The sequence below is a fragment of the Meles meles genome, chromosome 1, assembly GCF_922984935.1.
Source record: "Meles meles chromosome 1, mMelMel3.1 paternal haplotype, whole genome shotgun sequence".
In the NCBI taxonomy this organism is placed as follows: domain Eukaryota; kingdom Metazoa; phylum Chordata; class Mammalia; order Carnivora; family Mustelidae; genus Meles; species Meles meles.
Genome location: NC_060066.1, coordinates 145,309,825 through 145,333,204, shown reverse-complemented (window position 1 = coordinate 145,333,204; position 23,380 = coordinate 145,309,825). Strand labels below are relative to the sequence as shown.

At 41.9% G+C, this 23,380-nt stretch overlaps 1 protein-coding gene and 1 non-coding gene across 11 annotated transcripts in view; one reads left to right on the top strand and one right to left on the bottom strand.

Annotated features, from left to right (window-relative positions):
* The window catches only part of LOC123951185 (SSX family member 2 interacting protein), a 47,182-nt gene extending 28,137 nt beyond the window's left edge, over positions 1-19,045 (bottom strand). For 4 of the 10 annotated variants that reach the window (XM_046019931.1, XM_046019933.1, XM_046019938.1 and 1 more), the window contains exon 1: positions 18,684-19,044. The gene's annotated coding sequence lies outside the window, so the exon portion shown is untranslated. Of the gene's footprint in view, positions 1-18,345; positions 18,465-18,683 lie in introns of those variants that run through there. The other 6 variants (XM_046019934.1, XM_046019940.1, XM_046019941.1 and 3 more) reach the window with 3 other exon arrangements.
* LOC123928400 lies at positions 82-190 on the top strand. Its single transcript, XR_006815689.1, has one exon. It is a non-coding gene; the product is annotated as a U6 spliceosomal RNA (small nuclear RNA).
* Positions 19,046-23,380: the final 4,335 nt, after the last annotated feature.

Sequence of the window (23,380 nt, the reverse complement as noted above, 5' to 3'; positions counted from 1 at the left end):
TATGTATCACATCTTACAAACAAAATATATTTTGACCCAGAAATACCACTTTTAAAATCTTATCCTAACAAAAAATGATTTGTGGTTTCTTTGGCAACACATCCACTAAAATCAGAACAATACAGAGAAGATCAGCATGGCCCTGCACAAGGATGATGACATGCAAATTTCTGAAGCGTCCCCTGAAATTAATATTGCACTGTTATGTTAACTAACTGGAATTTAAATAAAACCTTGGAAAAGAAAAAAGATTATTTGTACAGGGGCGCCTGGGTGGCTCATTAGGTTAAGCTTCTGCCTTTGGCTCAGGTCATGATCTCAGGTCCTGGGATCAGGCCCCGAATCAGGCTCTCAGCTCAGCAGGGAATCTGCTTCCCCCTCCCCCCTCTGGCTGCCCATCTGCCTACTTGTGATCTCTCTGTCAAATAAATAAATAAAATCTTTAAAAAAATGATTTGTACAAAGATTCATCTACACGTTGCTCGTGATAACGTCAAAAAAATGGAACTAGCTTATATGCTCCACAGGAGCCTAGTTAAATAAATGACACATTTATACAACAGATCACCTTTAGACACAACCATGTGGAATTAGGGCGGTTAGCCGATACATATGAATGAAGTGGACCAAGTCTAAGAACCTTTCATGTAACCATTTCACACAAATTTTTAGCCTATTGTCATGTTTCTACTTTTTTATAGAGAAAATGGAAGAAATAAATATTTCTACATCATAAAAAATTCAAATGAAATTATAAATGGCAACTGGGAACTGATTTCAAGGTCAGGGATAGAAGGAGGACTGAAGGCCATAGGCAAACTGGAGAGCACGTGCCACCACTTTGGACACCTGCTTCTCAGCTATAATACATTATTATGGCCAAAAGAGAAAACAGATCGTGTGTTGCTATCTTTCCATCGTTCAAGGGCTGTGGGGAATTCTGGATTTTTATGTGAAATCTCGCAATTTGTAAATGTGAGGAGCTACTTAAAAAGATTATGCAAGGTACCCTATGGGAAGGGGGCGTGGCTGGAAGGAGGATATGAGAGAGCCTTTTGCACCTTGATCTCAGAGAAGGCTGCACAAGCCACCAAATTGTACACTTAAGATCTGGGCACCTGACTGGATGTAAGTTTTATTTCTAATGACTATTTTTTTAAAAAGACTATTTATTTGACACAGAGAAAGAGAGAGAATACGCACAAGTAGGGGGAGCAGCCGGGAGAGGGAGAAGCAGGCTCTCCACTGAGCAGGGAGCCCAATGTGGGACTGGATCCCAGGGCCCTAGAATCATGACCTGAGCCTAAGGAAGCCACTTAACTGACTAAGCCATTCAGGAGCCCCTAATGACAACATTTTTTAAAAAATATTTTATTTATTTATTTGACAGAGATCACAAGTAGCCAGAGAGGCAGGCAGAGAGAGAGAGAGAGGAGGAAGCAGGCTCCCTGCGGAGCAGAGAGCCCGATGCGGGGCTTGATCCCAGGACCCTGAGATCATGACCTGAGCCGAAGGCAGAGGCTTTAACCCACTGAGCCACCCAGGTGCCCACGACAACATTTTTTGATAAGCCAAGTAAAATGAGTCTTTAGGCCAGATCTGGGCTGTGAATCAGAGTTCACAACCCCTATTCTGAATATTTAAGATTGTGGAGAAATAGGGGGGCCTGGGTGGCTCAGTCAGGTAAGCCTCTGCCTTGAGCTCAGGTCATGAGCCCAGAGTCATCAGGCTCCCTGCTCTGAGGTGGGGGAATCAGCTTCTTGCTCTCCCTCTGCTCCTCACCCTCCCCCACTCCCGGCTCATGCTCTCTGTCGCTTGCTCCCTCTCTCAAATAAATAAATCTTTTTTAAGAGAAGATTGTGTAGAGATATTCATAATGGAATGCTGAAGTGAGATGAAAATTTTCATTCATTCGATAGATTTTTAAATGTGCTTCTACATGCCAGGCATACTCTTTCAGGCACAGGGGAGGCCCTGCCCTCAAGTTCACATTCTAGTGGGGGTGGAAATAGATAACAAAGCAATAAATCAACATAACAGAGAGCAACGGGAACTATAAAGAAAACAAAATACAGTAATAGGAGAGAGTACTGGAGTGGGATATTCAGATTCACGAAGGAAGCCTGCACTGGGATGCGGACATTTGAACTGAGACCTAAATAATATACAGTCAGCCACAAGATGATCGATGACCAGAGCAGCCCAGGTAGAGGAAACAGCAGGTACAAAGACCCAAGATGGAAACGAACTTGGTAAGTATGAAAACCAAAAAGGAGGCCAGCGCCTTTGGAGCACAGTACACAAGGACAGACAGTAGGAAGCTGGATTTTTCTCTAAGTTGCAATGAAAAGCTAGTAAAGGACTTTAGGCAGGAAAGCCAACAGGATCTTCTTTAGGCTGTGAAAAGATCTCCTTCAGCTACACTACCCTCTATCCTCTGAGTATATTTATTACAGGTGGGCGACAGTGGGAGGCTAGAAGATATTGGGCCACTGCAATAGTTCAGGCAAGAAGGACAGTTTTTACAGCTTGATCAGAAGCAGACACAGGAGGATAAATCAGGGATGGGTTCTGGAGATAGAACCTTCAGAACTTGAAGATGGAATGAATACGGGCAAAAGAGAAATTAAAGATGCCTCCTAGGTCGCAGAGCGGCCTTCCACATACGCTAGTGCAAATGCTGCTGTGTGGTGTATTACAGGTTAGTGTCACACACGTACAGGGGGTTACCCAGTCTGGCACGGATTCTTGCTATTTTTCTACTCTTGTGTCTTGATGAGAGTACCTGAACTCATCCCCTCCTGTCCTTATCTGGGTGCCTTCAGCCACAGGAGGAACAGGATAAAGATTGAGTCTGTACCAAGAAATGACAACGATTTTACTTTTCGCTTCCAGAGATAGTAGGCATAAACAAAATGGGATCTACGGAACAATAAACCCCTCCACTCTAACCCAGCTCTGCTTTGGCTAAGTTACTCAAACTTTCCAAGCCCTAGTTTCCTCACTGGTGAACTGCCATAATAATAACTTTCACTTCACAGTTTCCCCAGAGGATTAAGTGAGATCATGCACATAAAGAGGTATTCGGCACACAGCCTGGCATATGGGACACATGGAATGAGTATCGGTTGGTTGTCTCTGTCATCATCATCATCACCATCATTTGGATACAGAGATCTGTTTGGTATAAATGACAGAATTCCAAAACCTGCAACAAAAGCACTGTTGCTCTTAATAAAAGCTGAGCACCTTAGAAACTGTGGAGACAGATATACTCATTAAAAACACGTTAGGCCATGGGATTAATTCTTTGTAATCGTTAGGTTGAGGGGAGCGATGGGATCAGAAGAAAATACAAATAGGCACTTTTCCAAGCCCTTCTTGTTCCTGTTTTTTTTAAAAATAAGACACAACACTGCCTTAAGTGACTTTTCTCCTCATACAGAAAGATCAACCGCCAAAATGTCTACTATACATCCATCCTTTAAAGTTGTAATTTCAGTCAGTTATTCTTCCTCTCTGAATTCAGCTCTCCTACATCTACAGGTTTAGGCAATGAATCGTTCCCTGCCCTGTTAATTAGAATAACAAAAAACAAACAAACAAAACAACCAACTCTGAAATATTCAGGTCTAGTCAAATGTTCATAATGAAAACCAAAACTCCACTCTACAAAACAAAGAAGTCACCAACAGTTTATGATTTCATACAATCTCACAGTTTCTATGTATTCTCTTCTGTTCAATGATGCACCAAATAACACACTAGGAGTAAGCCTGTGATAAGTTACCTAACCAGACTATAACATACAAGCCAAAATCGAGAGACTAATTTAAGCAAGTTACTCTATTCTAGTTCAAGCACAGTCAAATTTCATTGTTGAAGGTTACGAACTATTTTATAAAGATATTATAATCAATACCAATTTCAAAAGCAAAGAAACATCTCTGCTTTGCATAAGCCTAATACTGTCACAGGTGCATTTCAACCTGAAAGCTACAAAAGCAGCCAAGGACTCAGTTAAAGCTGAGTGCTGGAGCACACAGGGAAGTTCCATACTGTAGATTAACCAAGTCAGAGCGAAGCATTCGACAGTGGACCATGTGCACTGACGACAAGTCATACAAGAATGACCCTGGTTATAACTAGCATTTTTATTATAGGTTTCATTAAAGAAGAAGAAAGGGAAGAAGCTGACAGTAAATCACATTGTGGTTCAAGTAAACCCCATTTCTTTCTCTACATCATTGGTTAGGGAAGCTGCCCAGATTCTAAGACAGGTCACCTTCATGAGTGAATTTTATGAGCAAAACCAGAAGATTAAACAATTTGGCCACCCCGTAAAAGTCATTTTATTCACCTAAGATTGTTGAGGAATAACCTGAAATAATTTAAAGTAAGAAAAAAAAATCTATAAAGTAATCCATAAGAATTCATCCTCCTAATCATTAAGTCAGACAGAAATGCATTTATTCCTCCCTAGAGGATAACATGTACAGAGGCACCTAATAAACTTCCTTGATCCCAAGAATTTCTCAATGTACATTCCAGTCAGTCAGGCTACATAACAGAAAATCTTACTAATTGCAGTAACCCTGCAATAACTCCAGTAAAAATGTTATCTTACTATTTCTGAAGAACTACTTCGGTTTCCCTAACATGTTGCCATATTTCAGTTGTAAATAAGCAAGGGCACTGTGGTCTTTCCTGGGTAAAATGATTACGCAGACCTTAAGAACTATCTAACAGCATTTTCTAGGTTAGAATTCTGACAGAAAATTGGGAAGTAGTGAGACATTTGAACTTAATATAATTGTACCCTTTCTGAAATGAAGAGTTTAATAAATTTCATAAATCTACCATTCTTCATGTCAAAGCACTTTCTTTCATATATATTTTCCTATATTATAGACAGAAAACTCGGGCTCAGGGACACTAACAGGACTGCCTGAGGCCACCATTTCTAATTGGTTGTGAAGCCTGGACATCGATCTGTCTTCAAAAATGCTTTTATCACTCCATCACCACATAATATATCTACACTGCATGCAAACCTCTATTTAAAAGAATACAAAAGATTTCTATCAGACTTCTTTAAAAGAATGAGTTCCATAGTTCATCTGAAATTATTCCACTCAGAGCATACAATCCTTAAAAGGAATTGCCTACTACTTAAATTGAGGCATACTTATAAACTTCTCTGCTATGCCATAAACAACAGCTTTTTTCTCACTTAGAAACACTATGCTAGGGGCGCCTGGGTGGCTCAGTGGTTTAAGCCTCTGCCTTCGGCTCAGGTCATGATCTCAGGGTCGTGGGATCGAGCCCCGCATCGGGCTCTCTGCTGAGTGGGGAGCCTGTTTCTCCCTCTCTCTCTGCCTGCCTCTCTGCCTACTTGTGACCTCTCTCTCTGTCAAATAAAATAAATAAAATATTAAAAAAAAAAACAAAAAAAAAACACTATGCTTTGAAAAAGTTTAAAAACAATTCTCAGAAAGGAGATCAGTTCTATAGAAAGTTTAACGAGCGTGAAATAATTCATCTTCCCATTTTAAAACAACATCAAAACTCAAAAGTTTATAGATGTTCAGTAAAAACATTTGTGGTTCAGGTTAATCACACCTTTTTTTCCCCCATCAGCAAAGTTCCTTGGCTGATTATTCCTCTTCCTTTTATCCAAAAGACCTGTGGGGGGGGGGGGGGGTCAAGGTCTCAATATACAATAATCACTTGTAAAATCTGGGGGCAGGCAGCCTCTGAGATGGCTCCCAACTATTCCTGTTAGCTGGTGTACACACGTTGGGGTGTCTCTGCTCCCTGGCTGTGGGCTGGATTTAGTGGCTAGCTTCTAACAAATAGAATACAGCAAGAGGTCACAGGAATTCTCTTCCAAATTTAGGTGATTAAAAGGCATGGCTTCCTTTTGGGATAACTTCACCCACTGTCTCTCGGATCCCTCTTTCTGTCATACTGTGAGCAGCCCCATGAGAGGCTGATGGGACAAGGTTAACGGATGTCTCCAGCCAACAACCAGTGAGGGCCTGGAGCCTGCCCAGAGCCACAGAGTGAGTTTAGAAGTATTCTTTCTCCCAGAGGCAGACCTTAATGGCTGCCACCTTGGCCAACCCCTCAACTACCACCTAGTAAGAGCTCCTCAGCTTACAGGCACCCAGACAAGCCACACCCAGATTCTTGACTGACAGAAACTGGAAAATAAATATTGGTGTTTCAAGCTGCAAAGTTTTGGAGTAATTTATTATGTAACAATAGATAACTAATACAAGATTTTAAAAATATATATACATTTCTGAGTCCCTTCCATAATTTACCTGTCTTTAGCTGAAACATAACTAAAGTGACATCATATACTACACGTGCAACAATCAGCTTTATGACAATATCACTCAGTAGTACAATTAATCACACTATATTATTGCAGGTGGATGCCTCCCTCACTGGTTTATGAAATTCTACAGGAAGTTATGGGCTTTCCTACAGGGTAGGGATCTTTGTTGAAACAAACAGTGTCTGAAACAAAGCAGGTGCTCAGTAAATGTTTATAAAATGAACTGCGTCCCACATATGGCCCACCCACTTCCAGCCTGTGCTTTCCTCTTTCTCCTAACCCAAATCTAACACTTCTTCCAAGCCCAGAACAACCACCACCATCATTCCCTCCACACAGGTTCTCTTGCTTCTTAGCAAATTTGTTTCATAGTAAATTCGTTTCATCGTTCCTAGACTCTCACGTACTGCACATTTCACACTCCTGTATTCCTTCCACTAATCTTAACAGAGCAAGACTCAATAACTCAGACAAATCAAAATGTTCACTCCAGCAAGCACAGGCAGATAAAGGAAAACAGCAATGGAAAAGAGGCAGAAGATGTGAGTCCTTAAAAGGAAAGTATTACTCTCTTCATCTTCCAAATCTCTAACACATCTACTAACTGAAAGAGAGCTTAGCAGAAACAAGCAGTGTCTTGATTATAAGATTTCCTTCACACAGTACAATATTTTAAGTATTCAAGTTCACTTGATATTCAAACATGAGAAGGCGCAACTGCCTGCCTAATCAGAAGTCTAAAACTTCAATCAAGTGTCAGGAAATAAAAGGTTTTCATTACACAGGAAAGCAGTAACAGTATACCATCTAGGTTTCTAAATATTGCACAGGACTTGTTAACTATTAAACGTTTGGGTAAAATCTCACAAAGTCAGAGTTACCAAATTGTTAGGCTAAGAAAATAAAATCATTAAAACAAAATCTTTAAATAGTGTCCCTATCTTACAAATGCTGTCATAAAAGTTAAAAAATTGTTATCAGCATATTTTAAATAGATGTTATTACTCTCAAAAAGCAAATATATGATTTAAAAAATTAATACCACTATCTATATGTCTGTTTCAAAGGAGAATACGATTTTAATTCCATTAAATATACTGTTGTTGCCTTACACAAAACCATTCAGGTGTGCACATCAGTGTAGAAACATACTAATTCAACTTCTGAGAAAATGCACCTTTTACAAATTTAAAATCCAGACGAATTCATTGAGTGGCAGAATTTAATAGTGTACTTTCCCACAGGAACAAATTCGTCATAACTTAAAATTGAATAAATATCTGAATGGCTCAAACTCAAAACTCTGTGTTCCCTTCACCACCTGCCCCTCTTGGCTGAGTCTGTGGCTCCGGGGACTGACACCCAGGAGTACAGCGTGCACAGAGCTGGGATCACAGCGTGAACAGATATCCTCACCTGGAAAATGAGGTGACACCATCTTTGCTGGAGGGTGGCTGTGGGGGTGTAACGAGGTCACAGGTAAAAACTAAGCACCGCAGACCTGGCCCAGAGGGAACTGATGGAACAAACACGTGCCAGACGCTGTTCTCAATGCTTTATGTGTACTATAAAGCCAATCCTCACAAAAATCCTACATCATCTCCTTTTCACAGTTAAGAAAATTGAGGCACAGAAAGGCTAGTCACCTCCTCCCCAGACTCGAGGGCCCATGCTCTTCACCAGCACACGCTGCTGCTGCTGCTTCTGTGGATGAGAGGCCCGGGAAGCAGTACTCCTCCTCCGGATCCTTAAGGCCACCACTCCCTAACCAGTACCTCCAGCTGGGCCAGGACTGCACGAGATGGCACGAATTATGAGAAATAGTGCGTGTGCATCTTTTGGTTGAGGCATACAATCCTGCTGAAGCTCTAGGCCGGAATCTGCCATTAGAAAGCCACCCTCTTCATAGATTTGGGAGCTCTATTTTAAGCTTCCAACACACACACTGGAACCCACCGTTGCTGCAGTATGAGAACCAGTATGCTATCGTGTTAAAAACACATGGTTAAAAGTCAGACCACCTGGTTTCAAACCCCAGTTCCACCACCCACAAATGAAGTGGCCCTGAATGATTTCTGGACTTCATTTTCCTCATTTGCAAAAGGAGAGTAAAAACAGTCTTTAGTCTCAAAGGATTATCATATGGCTAAGTAACACACTGAGTTTTAAAATTTATTTGATAACCTTATTAAATAGGTTTATGCATCCACAGGGCTTAACACAGGGTGCTGGGCACATGGCAAGTGCTCAATAAATGTTAGCTATTATGCGATATTTTAGTAACTTGGAAAGATTTCATGATATTTGTTAATTTTAAAAAGTTGCAGAACGATTATCTAACATGACCTTATTTGGTCATTAAAAAAACCCTCAAATTATAGGAGTATATACATAAATTCTGCTCTATAAACATAGAATTTTATATAAGAACCGAAAAAAAAACAGAAAACAAAACCAACCTGTTAGGAAAAAAAGAACTTTATCTCTTTATATACTAAACCCACACACACAGATAACCATGGGTAATCTTTTTTTGTGTCTCCCAAATTTTCTATAAGTTAATGTGCTTATCTTAAAATGGGGGGGGGAACAATGTGGTTTTTTTGTAACAAATATACATCATTTATTTATTAACAAATTATATACCACACAAATCAGAGTTACGTTTTCTATCTGATTACAGAGTTAACAGAGATTGCATCCGTGTGTAGAGTAGCAACATAAAATCTTATGAGGAACAAATTCTCTACATGGACCAAAGGCCTGTAACATGAATGTTTTTAAAAGGCAATTACAGTGATAAGCAGCTGCAATGGCTGTGAATAGCATCACTCTCAACCACCAAAATTAACAGTAGAATGGCATAAGTAACAAAAAGTATGAAATATTTATTTCCAGATTAATCAATCAATCTGCAGCTCTGTTGGGCAAAATTGGTTAGAAAGTATACGAATGTCCTAGAGCCACTAAGATACACAATTATTAAAGGGCAACAGAATAGTGGTCAATAATGTTTAGCAGGGGTCACTAATTGGTAGTTTTAGATGGCAATCTAGTAGTCTACAAAAATTTGCAATCTGTTAACCTTTCCACCACTAATCAATTATACTTCCGGGCATCTATTACTATATATCCCATCTTACAAATGAGCAAGAAAATCATAATGGCAAGGAACTACAGACAATCTAAATGTCACCCACAAATAGTCAAAAGCCAATATGGATAGTAGAGCCAAAAGATGGGCTACTTTGGTATTATTAAGGCAGATCTGCATGTATAGAAAGAAAAAAACAAGTTATGGATAATAAGAATTGTATGATCACCATTTTCCTTTAAAATCAAACTATCTAAATACTACGTAAATTTAGGAGAAATGTCTAGAAAAGTTCCAAACTGTTACTCATATGACAATCCTGTGGCATGAGATGGCTGGGTATTGGGAGGGGTGGACCTAACCTACATTCACTTCTTCAATAGTACATTTTTGATACAGCTGGAGTGTTTTAGGGGCATGGATTATTTTGTAAAATTCTTAGAGGCAGTGGATTCATGCAGAATTAATGAGATACTGTGTGTGGAAATACTCCCACCTCAATCCCAGATGGTAGCACCCTTACCCTTTAAGTGGAAATAACTTAGACAAATGATAAATTCTTTCCACCAATGAATTAACACTTCCAGCACCATTCCCACACATTCATGCATACAAGTCTTCACATTGAGGCCCTGCTTTGTCGGAGCATTATCTGTGGGGATCTAGCCCATCAGGGAAGACTTGCCCCACCTCCCCTCCCCAAACCCCAATGGCTGTGAAGAGGAAAGACAGAAAGAGTACTGGCAGACCTGGCAAAGGGGAACTGCTCCTCTGGTTTAGTTATAATCTAAACTTGGTAGGAGAAAAGAGGGGAGAAACTGACTTTGATTTATAACTATTGAGATTCTGTTCAAAAAATAATGTTCTTACTCTGCCAACCTTCCATGACTCAAGCAACTGATAGGTGTATTTCTCTCCTTCAAGAGAGCAGCTGATGAAGTCACAGAGGTGTGTACTTAGAGTTATGCCACACCATCTGATATTTCTTTGTACACTGACTTCTATTGCTAATCTTATCATCTGTTTTGGTCGTGGCTCCCCAAATGATTTGTTAGTTGTCGTTTTTTTGTTTGTCTTTCAAACAAATCCTAATAACAATTTATTAAGCATAAACCATTTATAAGGAACAATTTAAAGCATTTTACGTGTATTAACTCATTTACTCCCACAATAGCCCAAAGAGTTATCCACCCCATTACAGAGGACAAAACTGAGAACCAGAGAGCTTTCTTGCCTGAGGTCACACAGCTAGAATGTGACAAAGCCAAGATTCTAACACATTTAACTATTACACCCTACTGTCTTTATTGTAGGAGATGAGGGAATATATAGTACGTAAGCTGCTTTTCAAACTGAACACACACACAGGTACTCACTTTTCTATCAAGTCACCTTGAGATAAAATTACAATCAGATCATTCTTATTCCAAATGAGTAACAGGGATGTGAACTGCATAAGAGCAGACAAAACATTAAATGTTAGAGCCATTAAAAAGCATTATTTTTGAAAAATCTAGTGAATAGAGATGTCAAATTGCCAGGCTTTCCCCGAACTGCCATTCCCTTCTATTTGTGCTTCCAGGTAGATCTCCCTGTAGTGAAACTTCTCTCCCACCATCTAAATGGAGCTCCTGATCAACAGGCCTGGTATCATACTGTTTGTACTCTGCTTTGCCATGAACTATCATAAATGACCCATGGTAGGATCCAATAAAACATTCGCTGAACAAATGTCAACTAAGTTCAATGACGTATTAGTGTGAGGTATACTCCTTTAATACTGTGATAGACAAGAATCCACATTTAAGCCACGCTGCACCTTGGAAGGGCGTTCAATTCAGTCTTGATTGGTGCCAGAGAAGCAGCAAGGTGGCCTTGTGTATCAATCAAGAACATGACCATTTAGAGATGGTCCACCACTTTCAAATTCTTCCAATGTGCATGTAAGAAAGCATCATATTCTTACAAGAGGATTAAGAACAAAAAAGAAGCACTGTTTTAACATCTATTTTACTTTGTAAGGTTGAAAGTAGCCAATAAGATCAAGTAAAAACGGTGCCTGTGTTGAAGCCTCTGCCTTCGGCTCAGGTCATGATCTCAGGGTACTGGGATCGAGCTCCATATCAGGCTCTCTGCTCAGCAGGGAGCCTGCTTCACCCTCTCTTTCTGCCTGCCTCTCTGCCTATTTGTGATCTCTGTCTGTCAATAAATAAATAAAATCTTAAAAAACAATTAAGTAAAAAAAAGTTACCATTCATTGATATTTTATTCCTAAATGTATTAAAGACAACCGGAATAACAGTAATAACAACAACAAAACCTACCATAATTCATGAATTTGTTATACTGTAATCATGTATCTGTAGTAGCTTTTTCAATGACTCAGCTCAAATTCAGTTACAGTTCTCAAATTGTGGTCCCAGGACTAGTGACATCAATATAGCACCTAGGAAATTGTTAAAAATGCAAATTCTCCAGGACCTGGGTGGCTCAGTTAAGCTTCTGACTTCAAATCAGGTCATGATCTCAAATAAAATGTCTCTCTTAAACAACATTCTTTTTTAAAAAATGCAAATTCTCAAGTCCCACTCAGAACCTCTGGGAGTGGGACCTACAAATCAGGGTTCTAACAGAACCTCCATGGGATTCTGATGTATCAAACTTGAGATCATGGTTCTACTCTAAAGAATGTGCTTCAGAAGAAGTTAGAATTCTACTTAATCAGTTTAGAATATGGAATGCCAGAAGGATTCTTACTTAAGGGTGCTGCTGCAGAATGGATTTCAGCAATAATGCAAAAGTGTTCCAGAGTACTCGGTGGAGGCTGAACTTAACAGTCCTAGAGCGTGTCTGGCTAAGGCTTACTAAACCTCGGTGGGTGTAAGAACCTCTGAGAAACAAATTTGGCAGGTGAGATTGATATATCCTATTCACACACTCTATAACCCAGCAAGTATACGTCTAGCTACAAATCTCAGAGAGACTCTTGCATCTAGTGCCAAGAGGCAGGAACATCAACAGTGGCATCCTCACAGGAGCCAAGGAGCACAAGAGCATGACCCTGGAAGCAACGTGAACACCCCTCCACAGGAGGATGAGTAAACTGTGGCACATATGCAAAACGGAATCTCATGCCACAATCAGAAACTGCAGTGACACACTATCTAGAGGACTGTCAGCAAACACTAAGTGGATGAATTTCAGCATTATAGTAAGTGAAAAACGCCTCAGAAGACAGGGCCTGTAACATAGGCATTAATTGTGAATGTGTTTGGAAAACTCAGAGATGTAGTAAAACTATGTTTTAAAAGATACCAAGGGAATGATGGCTGTAAGATTCAGTAAACAGGGGGTGCCTGGGTGGCTCAGGAAGTTGAGTGACTGACTCTTGATTTTGGCTCAGGTTTTGATCTCAGTGTCATGCAAACAAGCCTTGCATCCAGCTGGGGCTCAGCAGAGTCTGCTTGTCCCTCTCCTTCTGCTCCTCCCCCAACTCACACTCTGTCTCTGTCTCTCTCTCTTAAATTAATAAATCTTAAAAAAAAAAAAAAAAGATTCAGTAAACAGTTGCCTCAGGTAAGACAAGTAGGATAAAGGGCTGGATGGGCCCAAATGGTCATATAGTGATTATTGTCAAGGTCCTACTTATGGTAGGTAGTACTTAGTATTAAAACTAAGTAAACAGATCAGTTATGAAAATATGTCCTAAACCAAGCCATATAACTAATTCTTTGTACCTGAAAGTTCGTTCTTTCTTTCTTTCTTTCTTTCTTTCTTTCTTTCTTTCTTTCTTTTTTAATGTAGGGGGTGCCTGGGTGCCTCAGTTGGTTAAGCATCTGACTCTTGATCTCAACTCAGGTCTTAATCTCAGGGTCATGAGTTCAAGCCCCGCACTGGGCTCCAAGTGGAGCCTACATTAAAAAAAATAATAATAAAAAATAAAGGACCACCTGGGTGGCTCAGTCAGCTAAGCAGCTGCCTTTGGCTCAGGTCATGATCTCAGGGTCCCAGGACTGAGCCCATCGGGCTCCCTGCTTGGCAGGGAATCTGCTTCTCCCTCTTCCTCTACCCCTAAACCCCCATTCATGTGTGCATGCATGCATGCACGTGTGTGTGCACTCTGTCTCATAATCTTCTAAAAAATAAAAAATTAAAAAAATATATATATACATCGTTCCTCAAATATGTCAAACACTTCTAAATTCTACCCAGTCCTGGCTATGACACACTAAGGGCTCTGGGTCCTCAGCCTGACAACCGCCAAGGCAGGGGCTAACCTGTTTTGGGTCATAGAATCCAAAGCCAGTGACTCTCCCATCTTAAAAGTACAAGAACAAGCAGTTTTGGCTATAGTTTCAGACCACCTATGGAGCCATTCAGATCTACATGGGATCCATGGACAAGGAGGGAAGACTTGAAACTCCTGTACGTTAAGTACAAGAAACTGGAGGGGGGGTTGGGCGGCGCAACTTTCAGGTGATGTGGGTCATCAGCTATGCTATCCTTACAATGGCCCCAGAAAGGAAGACGTAGATTACCATTTTATTGATGGAAGAATCACTCAGAGAGATTAAGTAACTTGCCTACTTACAAACCTGGGGGAGGAAATAAAAACCTAGCTTTTAATAATATGGAAGCTAAGAATAAAAACTAGCTATATATGATTCCAAAGCCTCACAGATCCTGTCCTTCCCTTGACTCTCAGCAAGTATCCCAAGTAAATGATATAAATTCTCTGGGCCCAACTCTTCATTATAAAATAACACAGCTGATGATGGGTTGCATTTATTGAAGATTTCTAGGATGTCTTCTTGAGTTTATATTTTAGATCTTACGTGCAAGGATATTTCTAAAAACTTGAATACAGAATAAAAGATTAATGTTGAAGATGACAACCTGTAGATAGGAAAGTACAGACAAGCAAATAATCTACTGACAAAGGACCAACAAACTCAAGACTGGAATCCTCATAACATAGACTAAATCTCAGATAAAGAGCAGATGCAATGTCTGGTACCCATCTTGGATAGCAGGTAGCTACTGGCCACTTGTTAAATTCTACACCTGATTTTAAATTCATCTACAGTGCTATGATTTCTTTAGAGTAATACACTTCCAGCAATCTCCTCCCAACTTGATGTTTCCAAAACATTAAGTTTCCATTTCCAGCAGCCCTGGCACAAAAATATTATACCTAACTAGGCAATTAATGGTCAGGGCCTGGCTGATAGACTTAGCCATGACAATGAGAATTGTGAAGGACAGGTAAATACTTCAGAAGTTGAACTGACAAACATGGTGACGAGTATACAAAAGGGAGGCTTGTGCTCACTTCGGCAGCACATATACAAAAGGGAGGCATTTATTCTCTCATGTAAAAGTCAGTCTTTGGTAGTAGACAGAGAACAAAGTCACTTAGATAAAGAGAACAGAGGAGTAAGTTTAAAAAATTGGGTTTGGTTAAGTATGTGATGATAATGAGCTCAATGTAGAACTTATTGGGTTTAGGGACACCCTCATAAGATATTTACATGGAGATAAAACTCTAGGGCTTGGAGATCAAAAGACGTCAGGGCAGAATTAGGGAGTCATCAGCATGTATGTGGTAGTTGAATCCATACAGAAAAAGAGGCAAAAAACAAAAAGCAAAAAAGAAAAAGAAAAAAGAGGCAGCAGAAAGAACCCCAAAGAACATCAACATGTAGCAGGTGAGCCAAGGGGACCTAGATATAGGAGATAAAAACTGGGGTGGGTTTTAGGAAAGCCAAGGGGAAACATTTTTTTAAAGAGGATGGGGTGATGAACAGCAGCAATGCCATGAAAGAGCAAGATCTGAATAGAAAAATATGGTGGATTTAGCAATTAGTGACCTTATGACAAAGCTGAGCAGTAGAAATGAAAATCGGATTTTAGAAAAGTGATCAGCAAATAAGAAAAGGAGACAATAAATCATTTGCTCACAAAGCTTTATTTCACAGAATGTGAAAACAGACTTCTTTAGACGTAGAAAGGTTTTATTAGATGCTCACGTACTCACTAGCAACTAAAAAAAAAAAAAATCTGTCCTTGAGTCAGTTCCTATTCAATTATAGCATTTTATATCAAATATAAATAATATTAAATACTCGATAAATTTATTTTTCCAGTCACCATTCTGGATATTAACATATTTTCTTATTTAATCACATTTCTTATTTAATCACATTCTCATTTGTAAATTAGGAATAATAATATGTAGATATTCTTCTTCCCTAAGAAGTAGATATTATTATTCCTAATTTACAAATGAGACTAAGACACAGAGAAAATAAGCTCCAAGAGTAACCTAAGACTGCGTAGCTAATAGTATGATAGTCAAAACCAAAATCTGACTCAGCAGAGTTAGAGGGAGGGAGGGCAATGTGGGAAGCAAGAGTTAACAGATGAGAACTGTAAATATTACTGGCTAACTGGTTGTAGTTTAATTTCTACTTAAGAACTTATTTTTAATTTGAAAGAGTTTGTGACTTCTCTCATCTCAGAATCCTACACTGCTGGAATCTTTTTTTTCTCCCATGGCCCTTAGGATACTAAGATTCTGTACTGCATTATAATTTTATTAGCTCTTACCACATTGCAAGTTGCTTGAAAATGGAGCCGTATCTTTTTTATTTTTGTATACCTGTTCCCCCAATCTTAAAAGTAAAACATACTCAATAAAACTTGGTTGTGTGAATAGTCATTTCTGCCTTCCTCAAGTTTCTGCGGGCTTCAATGAAATATTTTTCTAGTATTTAATTGCTGAGTAGGACTGATGTCTCTTAGATGCTACTTAGACTGTGTTCAGAACATTTTCAGATTATTCAAATCATCGATTTTGGTGGAAATACCCTTCTAAAAATCAAATGTACCTTCCCTGGATCATTTATCATTTAAAGGTGCCCTAGCACCTACTGGCCAAAGGTCACAGCCCTGTTCTCTAACCTTATCACTCACACCCAGCACCTGCCTCCAACGACCAATCCACCAGTACTTCCTCAACAGTGTATTCTGCAGAACGCGACACCATGCACACACCAGGTGAACTCCTTCTCTTCTGTCAAGACACAGCTGAAATTTCCCGTCCTAAAGCCTTGTCATATTTGCAATTTTCATCTTCTATTTTTGCTCTCTCTCCCTTACTTAACTGTTAATTTCCTAAAAACAAACTCCTCAAGGCAACACTCATCTTTTCTCTCTTTATGCCTGGCAAGAAGCAGCTCTGTAAGCGTTTATTAAAGCATGATCCAATACTTCTGCTGGTACCATGTATACTGCTGAGACCTACTACCAAAAGTAAAGATTTCAGGTTGTTTTCCGTTAGCAATAATGAATGGTGCACTTCTCTATTCTAGCTCATCTCATTAACTTGTGAATTCATTACCAGCTAATCATAATCACCATCACCAAAGACACGAAAAAAGCCCTCAGAGAATCAAAACCTTGGTGTCCTGAGCAAACAGTCAAACCAATAAGACATATTCGCAACTACTGTAAAAGACCCCCCCCCCCCCCACAAATCACTTAAAACGCTTTGGAATGTCTCCAATTTAAGGATGGGAAATCAATTAAAATCACACAACTCTGGGTCAGTACCTTTCAACCTTTAATCTGTAGGTGCATACTACACAAAAGACTCAAATGTCTACTTTAATGAAACCCGTGTCATATCCAGCTTTGCCAAAAAGCAGCTGGATCAGGTTGTTTGAGAACCCAAGAATACCATCTTTGTGGTGGCCTTCAGGCTTCTGACAAATCATCCGAACAGGGAACACTGTAGTTTCTCATATAGCGCCTCAGCATGTCTGGAAGGGAATGTGCTTTAACAAGTCTTGTCACAAGGCACGATGTGTTATGAGGAGATCTTCACATTTCATCTTACAATAACAGTCTCTGCAATTATCTACAAGCTGCTGCACCCATGTTACTTAATCCTGGGGCTTTTTTATCTTCATTGCACAGATGGGGAAAGAGAAGGGAAGGAAGGGATAAAATGACTTAGCTGAAGAGGCCCCACAAGCCCCCCAAAGAGCCTTCATTTTAACCACCCGCTGCTAATTCTTTTCAAAAGACCATTTTGTTTGAGGAACTTTCACTGACAGCAAGCACAACAGTGGGTCAAATTGGTCATTAGCTTTTACTTGTTTAGTGTGAATGAATAACCTAAGCTCCCCAGGCCTCTGTGTTATGAGAGCTCTGGGAGAGGAGTTTTGATGGATTAACTTTTGCTGACTGAATCCAAGTTCCTAAATCTACCTCTAACTTCTTCTAAATTTCAAGACAGCTTTACTTAAAGTTTAACTCTAACGGCATTTTTGTTTCTCTCCAGATCGCTCCTCCTGTTTAAATTTTATTCAGTCTCTTAAATGTGTCAAGTCACACCAACCTTTCAGTTCAGGATCAAGGCTACCAGAATTTTCTCCCAAGCCACGCAATGTTCCAAGGCACCCATCATTCACAACCAACTCCAGAGACAGACTCTAATCTGTGTTGTCAGGGAAGCCCAACAATCTCAAACTGCAGGTAGCTTCCACTTACACTTCTGATCCACTCTGGAGAACTGCCTCTTCTAATCCTCTCCCCATGAGGCTCCCCACCCCAGAGGGAAATCTCAATTCTCAACGATTCAACAAGAACTACATCAGCGTTGCAAGATGACATTTTGGCAATCACAACTATGGACCTTGGAATGAGGTAACAATCTGAAGATTCCCCCCCCCCCTCCCATTACATGTGCTAAGCACAAATTATTTAGCCGATTCCATTTCCTGGGACCAAGTGACTTGCAAAACGCGACCAGCATAGGCTCAAAAGCGGGCAGGGAGCTCACAATTCGGTTTGCAGTTCTTGACTATAAAATTCTATACCAAAATATTTTCACACTTGCCTGCTGATCAGATGATGTAAGCTCTTCCCCTTGACTTTTTACTAGATCTCTTCCCCTGCAGCGGCCACGGGCCACTCAGTAACTCATTCTAAGGACTGCCTCTTGCGGCTCGCCCCAACAAATCCCGAAGCCGGCAAACTCCGCAGCCTCCGCGAGCGACACACCGCAGCCCCAAACTGGCCATCCCCTCCTCCCCCCGTCCCCGCGTCGCTCGTCATCCCACACCAGGCGCCACCCTCTCTCCATCCCAGAGAAGGTTTGGGGCTCCCCGGTCCAGAGCCCTCCCGCGGGAGCAGTGCGGCGACAGGCGGCGGGAGCGGACCCGAGCTGGCACCTACCTCCCATCTCCTCCTCCAGGCACGGCCGGGGTCAAGGCTCGCCCGCCTCCTCCAACGGCCCCAACGGCCGCGCCGAGCCTCTCGCCGAGAAGCGGGGCGCCGAGCCAGGTGCCGGCGCTCACCTCCGCGCCCGCCCTCCGGCTCCCCGCCGGCGCCCGACCCAGACTCCGCCGGCGCCCCCGCCCCTCTTCGGGCGGGCGCGTCACAATCCCCGTCGCTGGGGGAGCGCTCACCGTCACGGCCCCCGAGAGCGGAGGGGAGGCACCCCTCGCCGTCCTAGACCGGCTCGCGCAACCCCGAGGGCCCGCACAGGCGCGGCGGCACACAGCGCCCCGCGCCTGCGGCCCCGCCTCCGCCTCGGGCTCCCGCCTTCCCCGCCCCCGGCCTGGCTTCGCTCCGCCCCTCGCGGCCACCCTCTGCCTCGGCAGGTTCTCTAGGTTCCCACCCCGCCCCCGCGCCGCCGGCGCCGCAGGCCCAGCCGCCTCCCATTGGCTCCGCCAGTTGCTAGGCGATGAACAACCGCGGCCTGCATTGGCCCCCGGAGTCTCCTCCCCCCCTTCCAAAAAAACCTAGAGAAAAAGAAAACCTTATCCCTAGAGCCGGAGCGGGATGCGGGCGCAGCTGCGGCTGCGGCACCTGTTACGCCCTGTGATTCACCCGGCCGGGCCCTGCTCCTCGCCCCCTCCTTAACGCGGGCAGAGCTGGGGCCCCTGGGCTCCGTGGGGGAAGCGAGTCGTGGTTGCTTTAAGGCGCGTGTTCCGAGCCTCAGTGAACCCCAGCACCCACCCGAGAAGCAAAAGTGAGGCTCCCAGAAGACCCACGTGCGCTGGCAAAAGTGGAGAAATAAACCAAACAACAGCCGGCACCCAGAATTAGGTCAGGCCCAGGGGAAGGGAGCGTCAGGCGTCGGGGATTGTGGTTGCAAACAACCCAACCCAGGGAAAGTTAGATGTAAAATTAGGGCAAAGAAAAGGACCTAGGCAGAAAAAAGCGAGAATACTAACAGATGGCCCCCGTGAACTACAAGTTGATGCAGAAATGTCCCACACCCACTCGGCAAATTATGTGCAGAGAGAATGAATGCCTGTGCGGCACCGGTAGCCAGGGTCAGATCCGCTCCTCCCCTATTCCATGTCAGCCTAAAATTCTCCAGGGAGGAAAAGGGGCCAGAGAAAAGAAGGGGATCAGATGGTGAAATCGCAGGCATACAAGTTGAGTTATAAACACAAAGATGTGCTTTGATGGATTTTGTTTTTAGTGAAGCCAGTGAATTTACTCAAGAGGGGAGAAGCAGGTTTGGTGTTTTAAGGAGGCTCCTGAGAGCACTTTGAAACCTAAATAGTATGAGACAAAAACAAGAAACATGAACACTGAGGGACAAGGGAAGGGGTAGTGCCCCATCTCCCCCGCCCCCAGTGTCCACGCACTGACCCCCAATCCTGGATGAAAGACTGAGACAAGAAAATGAGCGCGCCGTGGTGACAACTTCCGAGCACAACGAAATCGTCTTTGCTTTTGGCCTAAGCCATCAGCCACCAGCTGGCTAGATACTGGTAAGCACAGGTGAAGGACGCCCAAAGAGCCTGTTAGGGCCCATCTTCCTAACGAACGCTATGAGCCCAGGGCTAATGGGGAAGAGGAAACCAAGCACTACCAGTGATTACCTAACCCACTAACCTAGAATACTGATGGGGGCAGAAGGGAGTTACTCCTTCTCCCAAAAGGGGTTTTGAAATGTGCACTGTCCGCCTGCAAAATTCCACACCTCTTCCCATCTTAGGAAACAGCTTAATGTCACAGTTTTTTCTTGACATAACAAGGCTTCATTTTGACCATCTCCCCACCGCTTCCCCCCCCGCCCCCCCCCGCCACAATCAAAAAGGGAGTGCTCACTCTTCCGTAGGTAGAAGAGTTGAGATCAATCAATTTAGTAAGTAGCGTCTGGCACACACTTTTGTGACCTAACCACTAACAGAGCTGGATTCTAAGAACGTTTGGGTAAGGCTGAGGTGAGCTCTGGAAAGTTCCGACCCGCCCCCACCCCCAAGGATGTATCTGATCTGTCTGAATAAAATAGCAGTTTGCAGTTTTTTGGTTTCAGAAAACCCTTTCCTTTCCTAAAAATGATTGAGGGCCTCAAAGAGCTTTTGTTTATATGGGTTACATCTATTGATATTTACACTACTAGAAATTTTTAAAATTTAATAAGTTTACTTAAAAAAATAAAAATTACATCTTAATATAAATGGCACATTTTTATGGAAAATAACTATTTTCCTCCAATATAGTGAAGAGCGTCATGATTTTAAAAATTTGTAGATTTCTTTAATGTCTGGTCTAATGGAAGGTCATTTGATTTTTATATCCACTGAATTCAGCCTGTTGTACTATTTCAGGCCTCCTCCACTATACACTCATAAGGGAATGGCAGTAAAAAGGACAAATAACATTTTAGCCTTATAATTAAAATTGATTTGACTGCACTCTCCCTGAAAGGGAGTTGGCAATGTCCCCTGCCTCAGGGTTCCTAAGATTATACTTTGAGAACTACTGGTCTAAACCTGTCTTGATGCTCTGTCCCTGTTTGCTGACCACCAGTTTGTTTATCTTTTTTTTTTTTTAAAGATTTTACTATTTATTTGACACACAGAGAGAGAAATCACAAGTAGGCAGAGAGGCAAGCAGAGAGAGAGGGGGAAATAGGCTCCCTGCTGAGCAGAGAGCCTGATGCTGGGCTCGATCCCAGGACCCTGAGATCATGACATGGGCCGAAGGCAGGGGCTTAACCCACTGAGCCACCCAGGCACCCCCTGACCACCAGTTTAGAAGCTGAGCATATGACTTAATTCTGGGGAGTATATAATATGAAGTGGGAGGGTATTGGACTTTGGGGGAAGAGTTTTATCTCTGAGAACCTAAAAGTCTTTTCCTCACCTCTTGCTTTGGCCATCCTCCAGTGAGCAAGACATGTTTGGAGCTGTTGTGGTACATCCCACAATAGTGAGAGAAAAGAAAGCAAAATACAGGAAATGCAACCCAGAATCCAGACACCACTGAGTGGCTGAGTTAACCTATCCTGTCTCTGCCTATCTCCTCCAGACTGCTTACATGCTTGTTCACTGATGTATCCCCAGTGCCTAAAACAGTACCTGGTACTTAGTGGTTGGTGCTCAGTACTTATCTGGTAAATAAAGAAACATAACTTCAAATGAATGTTTTTCATTTCAAAGTAATCACCCTGGCGGGCTATATATATGACCTAGTCCATTGATGCTGCTCAAGAGGTATCACATCAGTAGGCACTGAATTTGTTGAAAAGAATTCTTTCTTTAAGAGTCAATCTGAGTTTTAGAACAATCCAAAAGTTATCCTGAGCCAAATCTAATGAAACATTCTGGAGCCATGTTAAAATGCCAAATGTGTGTTTTTCCAACAAAGTTACTACATTTGGATAGATAAAGGTCACAAAACAAGATGTATTTGATTTTCTAAGACAATAAACTGATTCTGAACATAATTTCAAAGAGGAAGAGTTCTAAAAATGTACACCAATATGCTGCAGAAAAGTATATGTGTATATATGTATATATATTTAAAATATATATATATAAAATATATATACATATATATGTTTGTATGTGCGTGTGTGTGTATGAATGAATCTCTTCCAGACTGTCTTCAGACTTCTTGGCCCTACTACATCAGAGTCTTTCAAAAATGAAAATCAGATCGTTTTCCCCCCACCCCACCCCCAATAAGAACCTTCGATGGCCTCTCATTGTACTTAGCATGAAATTAAACTCCCTACCCAATCGTACACACATGATCTGGCCCCTATCCCCCTCCTGGAAATCTCACTTTGGCACACAAAGTTCCAGAGTTGCAGCTGTCCCCTTCTTGGTCCTCTGGCCCCTTTGAACCTACCATTCAGTGCACCTGGGAGGCTCTTCCCACAAAGGTTTAAATTCTTGATTCTTTTTCATCATTCAGACCCCACTTCCATATATAAAGTAAGCTTTCCAGGCTTGGTTCTATTTGTCGACTTGTTTCCTCATTTGTGGTCTGTCTCCACCCACAAGAATGGAAGCCCCTTGAAGACAGGGACTTTGGGTGTGCTTGTCTCCACAGCCCCAACCCCTCCGTGCCCGCACAGAAGGGTTGCTGACCAAACTAGTAATTGTGAGATTGGGAGGGAGGGAGATAGGAGGTAAGGAACATCTGCTTTACATTTCATTAGCTTTTGTTATACAGGAATCTTTACAAGCATGACTTCCTGCAATTTTAAAATATTTTCATTCCGCTGAAATAAATAGCCTCTGACTTTAGTATATGTATAAATAACCCACTCCCTATTTACTCATATGTGTGCCTTAGAAACCAGTGTTTCACATAGCACAGGAAAAGTTTAGGTCCCACAGCTCCTGATGTGTATATTCAAATCTGGAGAGTAATGGGCCAACTTATAAAGGATTTCTGTGGCAATTTCATACCATCTGGATGACTTCAGTAACCGCAACAATTTCTGGACGGAGATGAGAATGTTTCTTGTCAGAGCCTGTATGCTGTAACAGATGAGAAGATGGGCTGAGTCACTTCTCCTTAATGGCAACACTTTTATTAATTCTGTGTTCTGGCCGGGACCACCTTTCCAGGGGTGGCACGATGGATAAAGTCTTACTGGATAATGTACCAGTAAC